At 39.1% G+C, this 4,582-nt stretch overlaps 2 pseudogenes across 1 annotated transcript; one reads left to right on the top strand and one right to left on the bottom strand.

Moving 5' to 3' along the window:
• Positions 1-512: 512 nt before the first annotated feature.
• Positions 513-1,628, top strand: Dnajb6-ps3 (DnaJ heat shock protein family (Hsp40) member B6, pseudogene 3; annotated as a pseudogene).
• Positions 1,629-2,348: 720 nt separating this feature from the next.
• LOC148007358 (protein SGT1 homolog pseudogene) lies at positions 2,349-3,518 on the bottom strand (annotated as a pseudogene). Its single transcript, XR_015646401.1, has one exon. The product of XR_015646401.1 is annotated as a protein SGT1 homolog pseudogene (transcript).
• Positions 3,519-4,582: the final 1,064 nt, after the last annotated feature.

The following is a 4,582-nucleotide window of genomic DNA, read 5'->3' as shown; positions in this document are numbered from 1 at the left end:
ATGACAAGCTTGATTTTTATTTCCTGTGATTTCCATTTATCATTATTTATCTGATACTAATAGCTTTACAAATTAAAGGTTTCATGGTAAGAAAACAATTGCTTCCACGTATATTGTTTGCTTCTGTGCTCAGAACTACAAAACATGAAAGATAACCTTCCTGAGCTGTGTATTTGGTATTCCTGGGCATGTAATTTATTCAACATCACCTTCCTGCCCCCATGGCTACAGTGCTCACTTACACAGTCTGAGGATGGAAGAATGCCAACACATTTAAGCAGTGTTTACTATGCTAATTTCATTAAACATGTTGTGATAAGCTTGCATTACTATGTTGATTAATAATTAAAACACTACCCACTTCTGAGGTTGCCACCACCACCAGAGCGGCTAGCTGTGCCAGACCTACAAGGAGACCTGCTATCCAACTCTCCCCTAACCTCCCACCCTACCCCAACCCAATTCCTGCCAGCCACTGGGTCTTGGAATTTTCCCAAAGGTCTGTTTTAAAAATGGTGGATTACTATGAAGTTCTGGACATGCAGAAACCCATCTCACCAGAGGACATTAAAAAGGTGTATGGGAAATTAAGTCTTTCTTAAACTGAAATGGATAATTAAATATTCTGTTTAATTGATAAAATGTTGGACTGGGTGTTAGATACATTTTATGCTTTTAAATTACAAAATGATAATAATTGTGCTTAGCTTATGTTTGAGAGAGAAGTTTTAAATTAGAAAGGATGAAAGGTAGGTTGATGTCATTATGCAGGTGAAGGCAGGTACAGGATAGAAGGAGGCTATGGAATGCTTGGGGCTAGCATGGTGTGGACCCAGGCCTCAGAACATAATGGTAACAGGCACAGTAATAACCCTCTGAGGAGACAGTGGGTGAAAGCAGCTGACAGAAAAACAGCCAGAGAGTGCAGAGTGGGAACTCACAGGAACCAGGACGTGTGTGTACCTCTTTTAATTTTACCACCACAGGAAACAGACACTTAAATGGCACCCAGAAAAAAGGTAGAGGCAGAGTGGATATTCAAACAAGTAGCTAAGACATATGAGGTGTTATCGGGTGCAAAGGAGTGACCCATCTATAACGAAGAGCAAAGACAGGTAAAATGGTGGTAGTGGAGGAGGAGGATGTGGAAGTCCTACTGCCATTCCATTTGAGCTTGACTTCGCATGCTAGAAAACAGGTGAGGACTTCAGGGTGTTTGTTGGTTTGTTTTTGTGGAAGGAAGCCATTTTCATTTGACTTCATTAAAGATCTATATGATGAATTTTTTGGGGAACTGACAAGGTTCCTGAGGAACTAGTAGCCAACAGGCTGGCTTATTTTCCTCTGCCTTCAGTGGATTTCCTACTTTTAGAGGTGGGTTTCCTGCTTTAGACACAAGCTTCACTGTGTGTAGGTCACTAGATCATGGAGGTCTCATTCTCTTCACTGTCATTTCTTGGTGCTGAAAAGGGCAATTTCAAATCAATATCAACTTCATCTAAGATAACTAATGGAAAACAAGAAATCACTACAAGGAGACTTCTGGAGAATGGTTAAGAAAACTATATGGTGAGGATGAAGGACAGTTAAAGGCCTTGATGATAAATGGTAAGGAGACCTACTTTTAAATGTTAGGTCTCATATTTAGCAAAAGTGTTAAACTATAACAGGTACTATTTGAAATTTAAAAGCTCATATTTAGCAAAAGTGTTAAACCATAACAGGTACTATTTGAAATATAACATGAAATATTTTTGAAGATTTCAAGTGAACTCAGCTTTTCATGTAACTCTGACTCGTCTAAAGTATTTATAAAACACATCATTGGAGCCCCTGCTTGAGTTTATGGTTAGGAATCATAAAATAGACTTCATTTTTTTCTCTTGAAAATTGTTGAAATCTCTAGGTGCAGTTTGCTTTAAACAAAACAAAATGTACTCTGAGGTGAGCCCTGGGACTCTTGAGTAGTGCTAGAACAAAATAATTTTTTAACGCAAGCTCAAATCTTTTCCCATTGTGTTGAAATGTGAGTGAGGAGGGTCAGCACACTGTGTAGTTAACATTGCCAGGTAAATCTTCTGCAGAAATATTTCAATTTTATTTTAGTATTTCACGATGAGTGTTATTATTGAGTCACTGGCAACACATTTTTGATTTAGTGTAAACTAAGAATGTTTTCTAGATCTGCATAGATGTTGGCAATCTTGTCAGTTCTGAAAATTGTTTAAAAATGTAATGTTAAGTTTAGTTGAAAATTTGGGTCTTTGTCTTTTGCTTAAAACAAAACAAAACAAAGCAAAACAAAAGAAAAAATCACTACCCCTTTCCATTGAATTAATACTTGAGTATTTTCTTTTTTTTTTTTTGACAGTGATAGCAAACTGATTTATTTAGTACTGTTTCCATTCCATATCATCAGGAGGGTTGATTTCAACTTTCCTTTTACCTACGTCAGACCAGTTGGTGCTCAAGACTGTACCACCAGACTCCATAAATGACTTGTTCATGGCGCGTTTCACTTCATCGGAACCGTCCGAGTAGATCTGCTGAAATAACTTGTTTAAAGCTGCGTCACCTTCCAGCTTCTCATTCTTTTCTTCTTCTTTGATTTCACCAACCAGTTTATCCCAGTTCCTGGTGTAGTGAGACGAGGAGGGATACATGTTCTTTACATCTGCTGTGAACTGTTTCGGAGCGGGCACATCTCCTTGTCCCTCTAGCTTTTCCCATGCCTCTGGCTTTTTCATTTTAATTTCAATCTTTGTTGAGAGTACTTTAAATGTACTCTGTTCTGGTATTATAGGGTGAAGCAACCTCAGTTTCAAACTGCAGTCTTCTCCAGAAGGAATTTTCACCACAGCAGACAACTCTTTTTCTGAAAAGTCCACACGTACATCATTCTTCTGAACATTCTTGATCATAAGTGTAATGATTACATGAGATTCTGTTTGATACCAGTCATACTTGATTTTTGACTGGGTCCTCTGAGATGCAGACACTTCAGGTTCTGATCCATTCTGAATCTCTTGGCATCTTTTAATCCAGATGTCAAAATTTGTATCTGTACCATCTAATTTCTGTCCTTCTGCAAATGTTTCTAAAGCAGAAGCATAGTCTTTTTCATAGTATTCACATATTCCTTTCCTCAGAAGAGCGGTAGAATTATTTGGATTGAGTTCAAGAGACTTCTTTACATCGGCAATACCATCACAGTATTTCCAGAGGAGAATGTGACAATAAGCTCTCTGACAGTAATACTGTGCGTCATCTGGATTCTGTTCCAAAGCCTTCGTCAGCTCCTCTAACGCCGCCTGGGGGTCCCCGTCGATCAGAGCATCTGGGAAGCTCTGGAAAAACCGCTGGGACGATGCAGGTCCTGCTGCAGCTGCCGCCATCCCTAGGAGTCACGAAAGCTTCTGCCTGAGCGTTTTCTACCTTGGTTACCAGCTCCGCCGCCTCCCAGGAGGGGAAAACTTCTAAAGAAACCCCAACTGAGCTTCCGTCCTCCGTGGCCAATCAGCGATCGCTCAGCATGCGGCCGCGGAAAAGGAGGCGCAGGGTGGGGAGTATTTTCATACTGCATTCTACCTATATGGAAAACACATTAGGAGACAATATTTAGGAAGAAGATAAACATAGAAAATGATTGCTGTAAACTGTAGTTTTTTAATCCTTAACAGTAGACAAATGGGACCTCATATAATTGCAAAGCTTCTGTAAGGGAAAGGACATTGTCATTAGGACAAAATGGCAACAACAGATTGGGAAAAGATCTTTACCAATCCTACATCTGATAGTGGACTATTACCCAAAATAAACAAAGAACTCAAGAAATTAGACTCCAGAGAGCCAAATAACCCTATTAAAAATGGGGTACAAAGCTAAACAAAAAATTCTCAGCTGAGGATTATCGAATGTCTGAGAAGTAACTAAAGAAATGTTCAACATCCTTAGTTATCAGGGAAATGCAAATCAAAACAACCCTAAGATTCCACCTCACACCAGTCAGAATGGCTAAGATCAAAAACTCAGGTGACAGCAGATGCTGGCCAGGATGTGGAGAAAGAGAAACACTCCTCCATTGTTAGTGGGATTGCAAGCTGGTATAACCTCTCTGAAAATCAGTATGGAGGTTCCTCAGAAAATTGGACATTGTATTACCTGAGGATCCAGCTATAACACTCCTGGGCATATACCCAAAACATGCTCCTAAATAAAACAAGGGCACATGCTCTACTATGGTCATAGCAACCTTATTCATAATAGCCAGGAGCTGGAAAGAACCCAGATGTCCTTCAACAGAGGAATGTATGGAGAAAATGTGGTACATTTATACAATGGAGTACCCCTTTCTGGGTAGATAAATGTTCATTTCTCCCCAGGAAAAGTCACATAATGATAAGTTTTTATTTTTCTTATATTTTGTTACTCTCCAGTCAAATGCTAAGGATAAAATAAGTTTGCAATACTCTGCTTTGAGGACCTCCCTTGTATTGTTCATAACATTTTGAAAGTGTGTGTCAGGGGTGAGAAAAGTAATTTTGCTAAACACATATACTATTTTCTCTTGGTATTTTGCAAA

This window comes from Rattus norvegicus, chromosome 1, assembly GCF_021556685.1.
Source record: "Rattus norvegicus strain SHRSP/BbbUtx chromosome 1, alternate assembly SHRSP_T2T, whole genome shotgun sequence".
NCBI lineage: Eukaryota > Metazoa > Chordata > Mammalia > Rodentia > Muridae > Rattus > Rattus norvegicus.
This window is presented reverse-complemented; position numbering and strand designations above follow the sequence as displayed.